The sequence below is a fragment of the Haemaphysalis longicornis genome, unplaced genomic scaffold (assembly GCF_048455015.1).
Source record: "Haemaphysalis longicornis isolate Haplotype H1 unplaced genomic scaffold, Haemaphysalis longicornis Haplotype H1 scaffold_13, whole genome shotgun sequence".
NCBI lineage: Eukaryota > Metazoa > Arthropoda > Arachnida > Ixodida > Ixodidae > Haemaphysalis > Haemaphysalis longicornis.
The window spans coordinates 98,602,455-98,620,555 of record NW_027526233.1 but is presented as its reverse complement, the minus strand read 5'-3'; the positions used below and the strand labels follow the sequence as shown (position 1 = coordinate 98,620,555).

The 18,101-nt window shown below is 47.2% G+C and overlaps 1 pseudogene; it reads right to left on the bottom strand.

The window, feature by feature from the left end:
- LOC144163966 (uncharacterized) overlaps positions 1-16,823 on the bottom strand; it is a 35,367-nt pseudogene extending 18,544 nt beyond the window's left edge.
- Between the last annotated feature and the right edge of the window lie 1,278 nt (positions 16,824-18,101).

Sequence of the window (18,101 nt, the reverse complement as noted above, 5' to 3'; positions counted from 1 at the left end):
GATCTTTTTTTCAACGGTTCATCATCATCAACGACGTAAAAGTCTTCTTTGAATTTCTGGTATGATACATATTCAGACCCGGTTGTGTACAGGAATCCCAGCCGTCTGATGCGACTCGTCAGGATCTCGGGCAAGACTGCTGCTTTGTAAAAGTACAAAACCCTTTCAAGAGTAGCATCCCACAGAGCCTTTTCAAAGTGTATGCGTTGCACAGAGACACAATGCTGTAGCTCCGCATGATTTGTCCAGATGACAAATTTGCACAATGACTTCTTCGTCACTCCAAGTGGACCTTGTACTTGAAGAAAGTAAGGGTGCTCCCTTTTCAGTTGCACTTCACAGTCAACAATGGTTGAGCGATAATTCCTGTCTTCGCATGCCTCAAAAACTGTTTTCCTAGGTTTTGCAGCAGCGCACTTCATTTCTAAAATGCCGTCATCATCCCCATCCCCCACCAAACGGTCAGTCAAGGCGGCAATAAAACTGAATGTTGCAACTACATGCAAGCCCATTTCGTGAACTGCTACGTTCTCGTTGTAAACTTTCGTTAGCTTTTCATAGGCTTCCACAGCACAAGCTTCATTTTTAGCCCATATGCCCTTGGGTCCTCAGGATGCAGTGTGCTGTGGTTTTGGGGGTGCAAAATATCTTTGACAAGGCTCTCTGGTTTGACGCACTTCAGTACCCTGCAAAATTTGGAAGCTGTGAGCCTGCCGACTCTCTCTCTGACCCATGCTGGGTTTTTTTCTCTGACCCACTGTCTTTTCACAAAGGATGGTCCTTTCTGCTGTGGTTAGTGGTACCTTAAGTTTAAAATGATTGTCCAAAATTGCCAAACATTCTTTCGAGTGCAGATCTTGCACATCACAAATGCCGCTATTATTGCGAACAGGTGCTGGTTTTCCCATGCTGTACTTTTCCAAAGCAGAGCTGGTGCATTCTTGGCAATGTTTGTTGTGAACCATTGTACGCCGTCTAAGTGCAGTTATGGCAGGCCAGGTTGCAGCTGTCTCTTTACTTTTGCAGTTACTGCCTTGTTCAAATTGTATTTCTTGAAACTGATGTCTGCCAGTGGTGTGGGTGGGGGGGGGGGCAAACTGTTTTGACCTGCAAAGAGACATTGTTACAAAGAAATGAAATGGTTGTCCTCACTGAAGCTATTTAGATGTTTTTGTGCGATGCAAATCGTTTCTGTTCTTCTGTGCTGTTTCAATCTCGTCGCCAAGCAAAGTAAAGGCAAAGGGAAATTAAAAAGTGTTCTCCCTGGCCCTTTTTTTGTCAGGACTGTATCTTAAAGCGCGTTCTTCATCCCATTGCATACTAAAAAATCCAAGCAAAGCTGCTTTGAAAAGCAAAGCTTGATTGAAATGCATGTAACAACTTGATTACCGGAACGAAATCTAGTGAGCCAAGCACAAGGGTCTTAACGTGCTGCCTCCTTTCTCTCTCTGTACATTTTTATGCCCCATTTACACCCACCGCGAAACAAACAACCGGCCCATTTTAAACATCATTGCAACTACACCATCGCACTTACGCGGCAACCCCGAGAAAGCTGGGAAAGTGGTTCAAGGACTTCATGGTGCAGAAATCAGAAACTATGAAAGAAGAATTTTTCATTATTTGGGCACCGCTTCTACACACCAGCTTTGCGGCACGACGTTTCTGGGGACTGTTATTACACGTAGGGACTTTAACGTTGCCCAAAATCTGAAAACAAGCATTTCCATTTTTTGCCTTCGTCAAAAAAACGGCCGCTGCGGCCAGGCTCAGCGCGCTTGAGCTCAGCTGTTGTTGAGACAAGTTAAGAAGAATAGCAAACAGTTCTCGTCCCTTTTCTAAATGCGAAGTTTATTAAACTTCGCATTCTGAAGGTTCCACGTTGATACATATTTCGGATACGTATCACCATCACGCTTAACGTTTACGCAACGCTTTAACGCGTACGTACATTTACGTACCATATATTTGAAAAAGCAGTACACACCCCGCAACACAGTTGCAGTGAGCTTGCACGACGCCGACGCTCCGTGGGCTGTCTTCTCGAAGAGCTGCCAACTGCTTGTAGGCCCATTTTTCATCGAACATAGGCAAATACTACGTAGCACGAATAGATCACAGCCAGATGAGTGGTGGTGCATGGAAACTTCACTACGCCGAATGGACTTGTCTTCCTTGAACACCCATTCATTGTTCTGTTGTCGCGCCTATGAGGAGAAATGAGTTTTCAATAAGTATTTGTCAAGTTGCGGCGCATCGTTCAAATCACACGTCTAGGGACCAGCAGAGTCATAACAAGTCCTGAATTTCTCCAAGGAAAGCATCCTCAACTCATTTACGGCCAGATATACCGTTCAGGCAAGCAAAAAGACACCTGAACGTCGCCGAAACCCGCACGCATGCACAAACAGCGGGAGACGTATATGGCGATTCCTACCGTTGCGTTTCCAAGCGCCTCTGCTAGGGGCGCTTGGACGACGGACGTGTATTCCCAGCGCAGCGACGACGGCCCAGACAGCGAATGCGATAAGTTTTTGTTTGGTTTTTCTCTTAGGGAGGTAATGCTGTAGAGTAAATACAAGTAACTATTAGTGTTAGTAGTGTCTTTAAGCACCTTTTTGGCAGTGCACCAACAAAGTAAGATGCTGTAGGCAAGCATCGCACGGTGTTTGTCTTTTCTTTTTAGCGTAGCACGTGCGGGAGAAAGCGGTAGTAATAACTTTGTTGACGGCAGTCAGGCAGTCAAGAAGACGCCGGGCGTTGCGTGCATGATGTGCAAGCGGGAGTATCCACTCGAGGATACAAGGTTCGAGACAGCTGATGATGCGGAAGCGCAGGACGTTATGTGTAGAATGTGTGTAATGGAGTGGCGCCTCTACCGGCTAGAGAAGGAGAAGGAGCAACTGTAGGTACAGGTGGACGGGTTAGTGGAGGAGCTGAAAGCCGAAAGGCAACAGCGGGAGGTGCTGGAAGGGAAGCTAGCCCAGGTAGAAAGCGTGTGTGTGCCGAGGGATGTCATTCCGGAAAGGAATGGCGTACGCCTCGGGGCAAGCGCACCGAGGATGCCTGGCTCCGAGGCGGGAAGACAAGGGGAGGCCAGGGCCGCCGAGCATGAGGCAGCGGGCGGACATGGCAGCGCTGGTCACGGAGAGGGGCCTAACGCTGTCGTGGAAGAAGGGAAGGGGTCACCGCCGGTCAAGAGCTACTCAGAGGCAATTAGCGCGAAAGCCTCGGCGGCAAAAACACCTGCGCAGCCAAAAGAACGAATGCAGTGGCGAGTCACCATAGTGGGCGACTCGAACATGCGCAGGGCAGAGCAGATGAATACAAAGAGGGTAGAGGAGGACAACAGAGTTAAGGCTAGCACGCTCCCTGGAAAGACGATTAGCGTGGTGGTGGAGAAGGCGAAAGAGCAGGTGTGGGGCACAATGACAGAGAAGCACCTAGTGGTGATAATGGGGGGCTTAAACGACGTGCTTCATGGAAGAGGACGAGGTATAGCGAAGCAGGTGGCGAAGGGGGTCAATGAACTCCGGGCGGTTTCGGACGACGTCCAGATCGCGGTCTGCACGGTGCCGGAAGTTGAGGGTAGAGGAGGCCACGTAGCAAGGGCAGTGGTAGAAGCCAACAGCAAAATTTGGACGCTCGCTAAAGCAATGAATTTTGAAGTGGTTGACCTCAACCGGGAAGTGCACCGTGCGGGTTGGGGCCGGGTGTTTGTTAGGGACGGAGTACATTTCACTGAGGGCGTAGCGGAGCCGGTGGGGAGGCGACTAGCTGCGCGGGCGGTAGCTTTTTTAGCGGGGCCAAGGGCATCCCGGAAGCTGGACTAAATAACAGGTTCCGTGGAAATTCGGTAGGGACAAGCGATTGCGATTGAAGTCGAATGTACAGCGCAAAGGAAAGTACCAAAGTTAGCAGACAGGGCGCACAAAAGCTTAGAAAGGGGCATGAGGTAGCAATGCAGGCGAGCGAGGAGGCAAGCTACGTCCCCTCGGTGACCGACTCTTATCCCAAACATTGAAAAAGAATTTACCGAAAAAAAGCGTGGGGAGACTAAAATAACTACATAATCATGCACGGTGGCAGATCACGGGAAAAATGGTTAGAGGTTCGCGGTCAACTAGAAAAAGAAAAAACTCAAGTATATGCCTTTACAGAAACTTTTCTTCGACATTTAGAAGAACCCCCAGCAATACATGAATATATATGGCAAGGCTGTAACAGAACGGTAGGTACTAGAAGGGGGGAGGGGTCGGCATGCTTATTCAACAGGGAGCCAATTAGCACAGAGTAAACGAAAACTGCGAAGAACATATGTGGATTAACGGCACAATAGCGGGAAGAGAAACGCTGTTGGGAGTCGCCTATCAGTGGTCAGGTGATCACAGGGAGGTTAGAGAAAACAATGAAAAACTGGTAGGATGCATTAGGCGGGACCTCGATCAGTTAATACAATCGGGAGAAGTGATTCTAGTGGGAGACAGGAATGCCCACATTGAGGACCTGGACGGATACACAGACCGCAACGGCAAACTCGTACTAGATATATGTGAAGAACATAATCTTATTGTTGTAAACAGAGAGAATAAATGTGAGGGACAAATTACCTGGGAACGAGGGGAAAAGCAGTCCAGTATAGACTACAGCCTCCTTTCAGAAAGAGTGTATTAAAGGTTGACTCTAACGGAAATAGATGAAATAGGTGCCCACAGCTTAGGAATTTACCATAAACGGATAACATTGACTTTTGGAAAAATAGGAGGTCAAAACCAGAAAACGGTGGTACACGACTTGAAATGAAAGGATCAGTAAATGGCTAATATTGCGAAATGCGTGGAGACGGAAATCGAGAGACAACCTACGAAAGATTGGGAATACAGCGAACTGATTGGTTTCATTCAAGGTAAGATAAGGAACGCGAAAGAACGCAACTACTGGAAAGGAAAAAGAAAACCTAGAAGCTGGTGGAACAAGGAAATTAGGGAGCTATAACACAAAAGCAGCAAGCCTCGAGAAAGCACAGGGAGGCCAAGCGAGTGGGAATGCAAACAGACGAAATAAGTTTGAGGTGGCATTGGTATCGCCTTAAGAAGCTGGAAGTACAAAAACGTGTACAGCAAAAACTTAAACGAGAAAGTGAGCGATGGGTCTATAGTATGCGGGCAAAGGATAAAGGCGCGCCGAGAAAGTTTTAGAATCATGTAAAGGAACTAAGGAAAAAGACCGAAGAAGTACAACATCATGTCATAAACGGCGAAGGCCAGATACTAAAAGGGGAAGAAGCGGTATTTCACATACGCTCAATGATACAAGAGAAGTTCAGAAGAACGGAGAGAGTACTACAGCATTCAGGGAGTGGGGCAAGCGAAGTGCGTACAGATAGAGAGCTAAAGTTGGAGAATCTAAACTGAAAAAAAGCCGAAGAAGATGTTCCAGCAAATAGGGCAACAGGGACAGATGAAATTCCCATTTGGCTAGTCAACCTACTGGGCCCAAAAAGCAAGGCACAAATGATTCTAGCAATCCAAAAATTGATAAAAACTAAGCAAGTACCGAACAATTGACGTACGAGCAGGATGAAGATGATATATAACGGTAAAGGAGACAGGCCTGATGCCAATTCGTACTGGCCTATTACAGTTACCTCAGTGGCATACAGGCTGGCAATGCAAGCTACAAAAGCGGAACTACCGGCGTGGATAGAGGGGAACATCATACTGGGAGAACTACAAAATGGTTTCAGACGAGACAGACGCTTAGAGGACAATTTATTTGTCCTAACCCAATGCACAGAGGTGTCAATGGTTCAGGATCGACCACTATGGATATCATTTCTCGATATAAAGGGAGCCTACGACAACGTAGATAGAGAAATTCTGTGGAGCATACTTGAGCGGGAGGGATTAGGCCAGTACTTTATACAGCTGTTGCAGGGAATTTCCAATGAGAGCGAGGTGCAAATTACCTGGGAGGACCAAAAGTGCGTGGAACCGGTAGTCACAAATAGAGGTTTAAAGCAGGGAGATCCTCTGTCGCCATTGCTGTTCATTCTGTACATGGCTAGACTAGAAAGAAATCTTGAAGGCAGTAAAATAGGTTTCAATCTATGTTATAGCCGCAAATGACAGGAAGTGGAACAACATATCCCAGGACTGATATATGCAGATGACATAGTACTACTAGCAGATAGCAAACAGTGTCTGCAACAGCTCACAGACATCTGCGGGCAAGAAGCCACTGAACTGGGGTTAGAGTTTGGCACAGCAAAGTCGGGAGTTCTAGTTTTTAATGAAAACGCCCGTAACGAATCGGTATTCATTCAAAAAGCAGCAATACCGTGGGTAACGGTACCGTTGGTAAATATCTGGGCATATGGTTAAACGAAGGTAAGGCGTATTTAAAAACTCATGAGGAGCATTTAAGAATGAAAGGCAGAAGAAACGCCTCTATCTTGAAGCACAGAGCACTGTGGGGATATAACAGATATGAAGTATTGAGAGGAATCTGGAAGGGAGTAATGGTACCAGCACTCACCTTTTCAAACGCAGTAGTGTGTGTCAAATCAGATTCAATCAAGGCTAGAAGTAAATCAGAGGGCCGTAGGTCGATTGGCATTAGGAGCACACAGCAAACAACAAATGATGCAGTGCAGGGAGATATGGGATGGGCATCTTTCGAAGTGAGAGAAGCACAGAGCAAAATATGTTTTGAAGAACGACTTAGAAATTTGGATGATTAGAGATGGGCGGCCAAAGTGTTACGGTATCTTCACATGAAAAGCGTGGACACGCAATGGAGGAAAAGAACCAGAAGGCTCAGGACAAAGTATATGAAACCTGGAAGTGCAGGGGAAACGACCAATGCAATAAAAAATGAAGTGAAAGAAACAGAAACAACGGCCTGGAAAAAGAGTATGGATGCGAAGAAGTCCTTATATATCTACAGAATCGGGAAGCAGGAGATCACAAGGGAAAATTATTCGATAATACCAAAGGGAGTGCATTGCTTTTTGAAGCCCGAGCGGGTTGCTTGCGGAAAAAAACACTTATCCGCGAGACGGTACAGGAAGAAGTATGCGCAGGCTGCGGAAATGAGCCAGAACCCATGCGACATATTGTAACGGAGTGCAAAAGTATCCGTCCAGTCCACAGTGATGGAGCCATCCAGCTTCCGGAAGCCCTTGGCTTTAAGGTTAGCGAAAAAGTGAACTGGACAACAGTAGAGGTTAGTAAATGAAGGTTAGAATGTTGGGGGGAAAAGAGCAGAGAACAATCTGGGAAGACATGCGAACAAAAAAGTCAGACTAGCACAAAACTTTTGTAAAAGTATTTTCTTTTTATTTTGACATTATGTTTATTTATTTTGTTTGTATTATTTGGCGAAGTAAATGTACAGTGGCGTTGCGACTAAGGCCGCTGTGCAACGCCACCCCGTTACAAAGGGGAAGCCACTAAGCATCATCATCAGCATCATCATCAAACGCCGATTGTGGCATGTATGTTCACTCTTAGGGATATTTCAAACTATAAAATTAGGTCATTTTTCGCATTTAACCTCGATGCTACACCATCGTTAGCGCAGCCGCTCATCCAATTTTTTCGGACCCATCTATAGGGGCCATTTTTAGCTTTAAGTTTAACTGATGCTTTGTCCGGCTCAATTTTTCTGTCGCGGAAGGCAGAATAGGCTTTCCATGTTCGTGCAGTATAAAGTTTGGCATGGAATGCATGAAAGTCACAGAAACTAAATCTGAGGGACTCTACTAGCAGCAGAAAGGCCGCTGTTAGAATGCCCGACTAAAATGGTAACGCAGCATTACATCGATGCTGCAAATTCTCAAAATCTCTACAAATCCAATGAGCCTTTGTGCAGATGACCAAACATTCGGTAATTTTTTCAAGCAATTTAAAGAGTGGTTGTGTTATATTCCGTTTTTTCAATACACCTGTTTATTCTAGCTTTCAACTTGTGAACCTCAGAAGCCAATTAATTGTCGTAGCTGATATCGCGCGCCTACGGCGGTCGCCATTTCGGTAAACAAAAAATTGTGGTCACTGAAATGAGGTGTAACCAACCAAACTTGCTTTACTTCACTACAGCTAATATTCTGCTATATCAATGTTCACTGTATTGAGATTCTGGTGTACATTTTATAGAGACTGCTTACTGCACTTTGATTGTGCCCCTTGTTCTTTATTTATACGGCAATTTTATGGCTTTACTTAGTGTTCAACCACGATCGTTATTATTCCGAGAGTGCATTTACTGACGAAGTTTGTACGTTACTCCACCCCCCTCCAAATATAAACTACTTGATACGTACGGGCATGTATTCATAGAGCGCGACATGGCGTTACATTTCTGGGACGAGCATTAGTGCACCTTTGACACGCACAGGCAGCTCACCTGGATGAACTTTACGTAATTCCCTTTGGCTTCAGACTGCCGACTCTTCCGCGACAGCATCCACATGTCACAAATATTAACTCGCTTTGGAATGTGATTTTGATGTTCTTGATTGTGGTGAACACCTCCGGCTGGCGGGGAGGCATTATATGCAGGAGGCGTAATGGACCGTGGTCGCCTTTGACAAGCCTAACTGACACTCTGTGCTACGTGACACACAGGGGCCGGGATGTCGAACCTCTTATTAGTCTCAAGGTAGAACAGCTAAGTGTGTATGACTCAAGTCAAAGACTGAAACTGGAAAGCACTCGACACTACTACTATTCACGATATACTTTCCTCCGAACCCTCCCCTGCCCTCCCTCCACCCCTATCCTGTCTACTCTTGGAGGATGACCACGTCACCCTTTTGTCAATATGTCTATCATACATTTCACTAATGCTAGTGCGTTTCAAGGGCAGTCCCCATCGACTGGTTTACGCTTCCCGTTCAAAATATGCCTACTCATGGCTGCTGTGATTCCTGAATGTGTGCCACTTTGTCTGTATACGTAAAGTTATGTTCCTTTGTTTTTTTAAACCTATCCACTTACTCGATACTGGTCTGTATCGTTTATGAATATAAAGGTACTGTTACAAAAACAGGCTTCGAACGTGCCGCAATGACGCAATCGGATAGACGTCGGATTTATAACGTGACGTACCCAGGTTTGGTTAGACCCATTCATTATTATATGCGTAGTGAAACCTCGTTAATAGGTTAGGTTTCGTTTAGATCAGTACGAACCGTTCGATCTGAAACACGGGGTGATGGCGACGAACCTGATAAGACCAGGAGGCGACGATGACCGGACGACACCAAAGAAAAATATTGGAGCGTGAGCTACACTGGCCGGGGTTGAGCAGATTCGAGTGGCTCCTGGAGAGCCGTGCTCCGCATGCGCGAGGAGCAGTGACGTCACACGCCGCGCTGAACGTTGCTCGCTGCCCGGCGTCTCTCATACACCCCACGCGTCCAGCGTCTTTGCCCACCCCCGTTCTGCACGTGGCCGCCCGGTCCGCTTGAAGATCATGCAAGGGGTGGTGGGGTGTGGAACCGATGGCTCGTGCGTCACAGCAACACCGGCGTGCGCCTGTGGAACCAGCTTAGCTCTGGGGTGATTCGTGACGCTGCGCCGGAGCTGGTGACGCCGCGCCGGAGCCGCTTCATAAATATACATGTGTCACATAATGCGTACACAATGTGTATGTCATTGAAGCAGCAGTAGCCATGATAATCAAGCTAATCCTAGGCAACCAGGAAAGCTAAGAATAACCAGCGGCACATTAGCTCACGCCACGTATATCCTGCCATAGGCGAGCTAAGGCGCGTCTAATCTTTTTACATTAATAGTACAACAGGTTAATTACAAAAATAAAATGACAGATCATTGCTGTCTCAGCATTCGCCTCAATGTTTACACTCTTAACAAAGTGTACTGTTGGGCGAGATGGTAGTTCATTGTACAAGATGCTTCAGCTAGAGGAATCATAGCATCTAAAAGATGCTACGACTCCTTTTAGTCATCTACCATTTTTGCAGATACAGATACACCCTAGACCGCCAAAACTTCTTTACGGGCACTGAGCGCGGTGGCTCACTGTTTTCACATGGGCTTCTAAAAGCTACAGCCCTGGACACGATGCGTCCGAATTTACAACATCGTGCGCAACGAGCGTCGCGCTGGAGATCCGCCTCTCATTGGCCAACCAGCCTCTCAAAAACTCTGGCTCCAATCCACGCTGTGAAGGTGGTCTGCACTACGCAGCTGTAAACGCCGCCCACAACGATTACCCAAGCCACGTCATTGAGTTGCCACCCTTCCCTACACAAACAGTGAAACCGGAGACGAGGGAAACATGCTTAACTACACACGTAACTACTTAGACTGACATTCACGACGGCGTCGTTTCACAGTTTTCCTTGCTTCACTTCGTTCCGCGGAGTCTTTGCGGGCTTGTCGGTGGCGTTCTGCTTCTGTGGCGGCGTAGGCTGGGTCGTGCAAATCCTCCGTCCTGCAGTGGGCGTCTTCTGCGGGAGCTTCTGAGCATTCTCTACGACCCTGTTGAGGGAGGCGGTTTTGTGCTTTTCGTTAAACATTAACTTCACTCTGTTCTTCTGGCCTCTTTATGTTATGTGGTCTACCCATGGTAGCCTGCAATGAACTGAATGAGAAGCTATACCGGTCCCCTTTTAGGATGCAGCCCACTGGCAGCCGTTACCTGACTTTCGGGGAGCCGGAACACGAACGCAGTAGCGACGACGAAAGAAAACATATAGGAGCGTCTGTAAAAAGTGAGGAGGAGGGCGGCACCCGCGGCTAAGGCTTCATCTATCTAACTGCATCCGCCTCACCCTTGTTTCATGTGTAGCACCCAAGTAGGGCCCTTCCCACCTCCCTCTTCTCAGACACTGTTCCGTTCGCCGCTAATCTAACCATGTGAACGCCGTTATCATACATTAGGCGGTTTGCACTTCACACGATCGCTTTGAATGAGCGCAGGTCGTCGACCCACAGCTGTGCTCGTTAAGTACACCGTGTTTCTCCTCGTTTTCTCGCGGGGGCGTAGCTTAGCCTATAACACGCCGGATTGTCGCTTTGTTATTCTATTTAGGCCGAGGTTTGATTCCGAGCAATACCAGCAAGTTTCTTATTTAGCTTGGGAGTTTTCTGTAGACGCGGACATGAAAATTGCCTTCGGTGATAGAGGTATACTGCATCGCAATAAAAAGCAATCATATACCCATACACTCTCTCGCCGAAAATCAAGTTCCACACCTCTCCCGCAGAGGTGGCCGCTGGCTACAGGAAATACACTTGCGAAAATTATTCTCACGGCTCACGCGTGGCTGTGTGGCCCCGTCTGCATTGCACCTTGCTTGGGCAAAGGTGATCGACGAAGAGTTGCTTGATGGCATAGCATGTGTGCGGCGAGCGGAACCGGGACTGATGTTTCGTTATCCACCTGTGGATACGTCATACAGAGACGCTGGGCACGGAATTGGCGGTTTTTGCAAACACCAATACTCCGGCTTTGCCAAAGAACGGCCAAGTGCCCCCCGAGCCGGTACAACACATGGCGTCAGCAGCCCGACACGAATTATTTTACGATGATATTATAATACCGCATGCTATAATGCGTTACAGATAAAATTCTCCATAACATCCGTGAACTGTAGTGGCCGCAAGGGCCACTACTGGAGAGGCCGTCTGTTCGATCATTTTGACGTAATTTGTAGATCCCCGGTCGTACCTTCCTCTGAAATTGGCTTACAGTGCGTCTCACTTGGTTCAGGATGCGCCTTCTAAGCGCATTTTTCTGTTAATTTTCGGCCTTTAACAGTACTTCTCAGGGCGTGAAGGTAGTTTAATTTCATGGGTACTTTATAAACGTATGTCGTGTGTTGCCCGCAAACATGACCGCAGCGGTGTGTGCGGACGTGCCCAACCAAACCCGCTGGAAGCGTCAGCTGCGGCTCGTTTCCTCCATCAACATTGTAAGCTACGACGATCGCACAGCTATGATTGTAGATTTCGGTTGTCGTTCGCAAGAAATGCATAAAGCAGTAAATTAGTAAACTTTTACTGCACGCAGAAACGATCCGCACGCACGCCCGCCATGCCCGCCCGCACGGCCCTTAAACCTGCTCGAAGCGACGCAGGTCGCGGCAGCAATGCCGTGTCGCTGCTTTTTAAAATCACACTGAAATTCCACACCCGCGAAAGCGTATGTTAGTGAGGTGAACAGTTGTGCTAGGTAGTGTCATCAGCTGGTATCTTCGAAGCGGTGCCCAGATATATGCCGTGTTGTACGCCGGCCTCTGTGAGTTTCAACACCACCGGTCCGTTCACTCTCTTACGGAGAGCGGACGAAGGATGGCGATATCTTGCGCGCAAGGCTTCACAGATGCCGTGGCAGCTATCTTGTTGATTCGAATAGAAATCATCGCGGATACGAATTTTCACATTCTAGAAAGAGATTGATAGTGTCGTAAAAAGTTGTTTTAGGGACTGCCATTCGCGACTGTAATGATAGCGGCCTCGAAATATCGACCGCGACGAAGCCTAAAGATCCCAACATCCGACTGCGATCATCCGAAGCCGGCTGCACTTTGTCGGAAAGGACTCCCTTCTAAAACTCGTTGCATGCGAGCTCATCACACGCAACGGAACAGTCTCGTCCGCGTTACGTCGCAACTGTTTCATAATGCATTACTTCACAATGACATTTACTGCGTCGTTTTGCTGCATTCCTTGCTTCACTTTGCTCCTCGGCGTCTAGGCGGGCTTGTCGCTTGCGCTGTGCTCCTCAGGCGGCATATGCTGTGTCCTGTATAGCCTGTGGCTTGCACTTGGCGTACTTTCTCAGAATTAGTTCTATTGTACTCGGCGTTAGCTGGCAGTGTACGAGCTGTGGGCGCGATCGTAGCATCTACCTAGACGCGAGGGTGTCCCTAGGAAGAAGCGAGTCCGCCATTGCTTGCCCGGTTTATTCGGTCTGTACACCACAGTTTTGTGTAATCTGCATCACAACCACGAGGAGCAGCCAGCGGTGGCAACAACCCAAATACATGCGGTCGCACAACCACAGAAAATGAATTTTGGAAGACCACAACTTAACCCGGCGTCGTATAAGTAACTTCAGTCCTAAATGGCGTCACGGTATATTGTCGAGGCCAATTCTTCTCAGTATTTCGATAGTCAGTTTTGGCAGATTACATATAAATAGCTGCATTTAAAAACCAGTACCATACACCAAAATTGTGTGCATGTATATCTGCGTCTTTTCTTCGATGACTGCATCCGGCAACAAGTAGAAACTAAGTTGTGTCACGTTGTTTTCACAAGAGAATGGACAGGCATGTCCAGTCAATACCTTTTATTTTGAAGAAAATTTTATATATAGCCCTTTGACATGGGAAGGACAAGTCTGAACATAGTAATGCAAAAAAATGCCTATTTGAAAAATTCCAAATGTTACCTTGGGTGACTGATGCCTTAGGCAAGTCGCACGAAATTTGAAACTTTACGGCTGTAAAACACATACTGTTCCAGCTATTTCCGCACGAGTTCTTCTACGCAGACTCTATAATCTGTGAAATGGGTTAGCGTACTTATTTAATGTAAAATGCCTTTGAACAAAAAAATTGTCAGCTTGACACTGTTTCAAAATTTGCCGAACCTTGGAACCTTATTTTTGCAGCCAGACAAGCTTGGAGGTCATTTTTTGGTAATGCTCGTCCATCTTTTTTATTCTTTGTGGCAATTGTAGTTTATATAGGAAAATTGGTTAATCATGAAAAGTGCGCTGCATTGCAGGTGCGTTGAGGAGTATGGTCTATCTTTAAAAGCGATCCATCACCGATTTTTTCTAAATTTAAAAATTGACGCCACAGTTGTTGTTTAACAAACACTTTAAAAACATGCTGCACTATTTTTTTGGTTTCGTAATCATAGAGCACTATATCTCGCATTGTAGCAGTATTATGAGGATATACTGGTGGCCTTGGTACCCATGCATACTGGTACCCATGCATACAGTACACAGTATTTTAACACGTAGTGCAAGTTCTTTCCAGGTGCACTCAAAATTTCTGGTACCGTCTCCTAGTGCTCTTGTCACTGTTCTTGTGCGTCCCGGTGTATTCACACTGTTAAGCTTACCACCAAGCCAATCAGAAGAGACTACAGCGTTTTGGATATGTGCCTATACAGAGCACCTTTAGTAGATCGACTGTTGGAACAGTTGGAATTGGTTCTTGAACAGCGCACTTGCCACGGGTGCACAAACAAGCGTACGGACAAACAAGGCGCTGTCATCTGAATCTCTTCTTCTCGTGTCCATGTCGAGTCTGAACTACCTAAATTTGTTCAATTACATCCACATTAAAGCATCCGGGAGAAGTGTTCCGCTGAGAAGCGACACGTATTGAAGGGCGGCGGCTGCTTTTCTTGCCTCGCTTCAGAGAGAACAAAGGCTGCTCTCTCCGTTTTCTCCCCGCCAGCTCCGCCGATTGATTTTTAAGAAATCATTGTGTACCTTCTCTACATTTGGTTGGGGTGTCACCGGAAGATGGCTGGACCCTTTGTATACCATTTTTCTGTGCATCAATCCAAGTGTTTACAGGCTACAAGCCCACGAAAGACTGGACCGCGCTGCTCGCAAGGGTAGGCATAATGAGGTCTACCTCCACTGCCTTGTTCCACGTTTGCTCGCTACTCTGGCACCTGCGCGTCGCCGCCCTTCGCTTTCCCGTACGCCATGGAGAACCAAGCGATGGGGTAGCCCATCACTCCAGTTGAACTAGCTACGCTGACTTGGGCGCACATTCGCTGGAAGCAGACAGCCATCCTCAACGTATAATCCCCATTTCAATAGTCAAGGGGCTCTGCACAAAATGCCTGCTCGATGCCGGGAGACCAGAAAAGACCCAATCCATCAATCTGTCCGATTTAGCTGTTTCTCCCAAACGTGAAGATTGTTGTAGGTCCACAGGGAGGACTAGTGTTAGCCACGCTTCCTGTATTGCCTGCCGCGGCCACGATTCATGCGCACGCTTAAGTAACTACCAAATGTTGATACCAGACCTGCTTGAAGAAAGCGCTCAAATATGCAGCAATATAATCTCTCCTAATCTGTGAACAACGCAACGAGGTAGCAACTTATGTACTAGCGCCAGCAAACACAGCTCGGGGTATCTTTATTATCCCAGAAACTGACACTCCTGACGAAACGGAACTGCGTGTCTACAACTACAATCCTGACCTAAAATTCTTATTGGTCGCTGCCTTGAAACCTCGAATATGGGAGACATATATTTCGATGGGCGGCACGTGCCATACTGGATTAGACACAGAGTGGCTACATACAGATGCAAGCTTTCAACCAGAAAAGTGAAGCCTCCACCCAATACTGGCTCTGAGGAAAGTACAGAAGTTTTTTTTTAATACACTGTCACATTAACATGCAAATTGCGACATTAACGCGTTAGGCCTGCTCATTTGACGGTAAAGCATTCAAAATGTGAGGTGGCTTTCTTGAAGCAAAAATTTTGGGGCATATATTGGGGCAATATGTTCTGAGGCGCCAGATTTAGACGTTAGAGAAAATCCGGGCTGCAAAAAGACCACAGACGATGAAATAGGTTCGCTCTTTCCTTGGCTTAACACGGTATTACCGGGACGTCGTACCCAGTTACTCCAATGTGGTCGCCCCTCTGACAGAACTCACCACAAAGCGAGGTCCTAAGAAGGTAACCTGGGAAGAATGTCATGAAGAAGTGTTTGTAACACTACAACGGCTCCTATCATCGAGCCTGGTTTTACGGTCCCCGCACTTGCAAAAGCCTTTCAACCTACGCACGGATGCATCATCGTCTAGTGTTGGAGCCCTTTTAATGCCGCGCCACAAAGGGGTGTTACATCCAGTAGCCTACGCGAGTCGAAAGCTCCTCGAGCGAGAAGCTCGCTACTCCACGATCGATAAAGAAGCGCTGGCAGTTGCGTGGGCAGTTCAAACGTTTATGTTTATCTTTTCGGAAAGAGATTCGTGCTGCAAAGTGACCATCAGCCTCTCGAATACATAAACTGTGCGAAACAAACAAACACCCGGGTGCTCCGCTGGAGTCTGTTACTCACTGAGGAACAACTTCAATGTGGAATACATTACGGGCTCCGACAACATAGGGGCTGACTACCTCAGCCGCATTTGGATCCCCCCGTCTTCTCGCGCCGTTTCGCTGTTTCAAAACAAACTCGTGTGGACACTTATTGGATAGGTCACATTTTTCTGAACTGAACTGACATCTGTGACCAATGATTTATTTTTCGTCTACTTGTTCTCGTGTGTGTGTGCGTTTACACTCCGTACGCTTGCGGACAAGTTGATTTTTTTTGCAAACAACGTTCTTGAGCAGAAGGATATTGTGTGGAAAACGCAGAAGTTTTTTTTTTCATTACTAGACTGTGACATTGGCCGTGAGGGAACTCGAGCTACCTGTGCAAACCGGAAGAGAAGGCGACTGGATTTGTGCATTTGGCAAGGAAGCTGGGCGAAAATTAAGGGAAAAAGGAGAACGAAGCCAGAAGGGCTACAAAGCGAACGTGCGAATGGTCTCATGCCACGAACTCACGGGCTGCGCGACGTTCCAGACGAAGAGATCCTGCCGTCGTTTCTGCGGCGAGCCCTCCCCCAGAGCGTGCCTACCTTATCCGGTTCTGGTGGCCTGTGTCAGGACCAAAGGGCGGCCTGTCGAGCGGTGGCTGCCAGGGGGCCATTGCCGAGTGCGGGGCTTTGGACGACGCTACCGGGCTGCTCATCTCTGGGGTCGTTCTTGGGACGTGGTCCTCGAACGCTGAACTGTGAGCAGACATCGGTGCGAGGTCCCGTGGAAGGCGCCGCACACGGTAGAGCAGCTGTGTGCCGCCGACAATCCAGGCGCAGCAGTCGTGCGACCCCTGCCCTCACTGGCTTTGACGGCCACATCAACTGACAACGTTAAACCTCCGAAGGCGTCGGGACCTGTCTTTGAGACAACGCTTTTAATATTCCCTAACCCTACTTGCAACGAACGTTGGTGTGGGGCAGAATAGCCAGTTGCTCGATAATTCCCGAACGTTTTTCGTGGTCACATGTCATATAAGACTGACCTAAAATGCCTATATATTTTCTCTACTACCTCCCCGTAAGGAAGGACTAGTGGGGCAGATAAACATATTATTTCTTTCCGTCTTCACAATGTCTCTGTCGCTTCCTTTCTCGTACGATAGCACGCAAAAGCGTGACGAACGTCTATTCGACATCACACTGGCACACGGGCCACCGAAAGAATAAGTGTATAATAGACCAACTGAACCCTACTAACTGGATCCAATCAGCCTAGATTCTCATCAACCTGGAGAAGAGGCTGGGCTCAAGAAACGATAGTCAACACCGACTCACATCCACGTCGTAAAAAAAGCGATGAAAAAAAACACTGAGTTTAATAAACCGCTTTATGTGGCATTTAGAGCCTACAAAACAGCGTTTGATTCCTTGAACTCCGCAGCAGTGCTTCAAGCATTGAAAGTCTAGGGCATAGAGGAGACCTACGAAAGACTCCCCCTAGAGGACATAAAGATTGTAGGTTCAGGATAATCCTTAACATGCCAAGTGGCAAATTCCTGATCCGTAAAAGAGTATGAAAAGAGATCGGCGAAAATGTTCAAAACATGTCTCCAGGAGGTATTCGGGAAGATTAACTGAGGCAAAGCTGTATTACGAATAAACAGAATCCTTGAGCCATTTTAGGTTTGCATACGACATTGTCTTGCTAAGTGAGCCTGCAAAACACCTGCAGAAAAGGCTTGAGGACGTAAATAGAGAGAGGAAGGCAGTGGGACGAAAAACAAACCTGACTCACTCTAGAGCAATGTTGACTAAACCTGCAAAAAGTGCCCTGTTCAGGATATGTAGCGAACACTGGAAAAAGGAGAAGATTATAGCTACCTTGGTCACGTAATCTGTGTTGATCGAGAGTACAAGATAAAAAATCTGGCGTAGACTCCGTATGGGCTGCGGGCAGTCGGCAAACACCCCCAGATGATGAAAACTAAGCTACCTATATTACTAAAAAGGGGAATATACTTCAACCAACGCGTCCTACCGGCAAT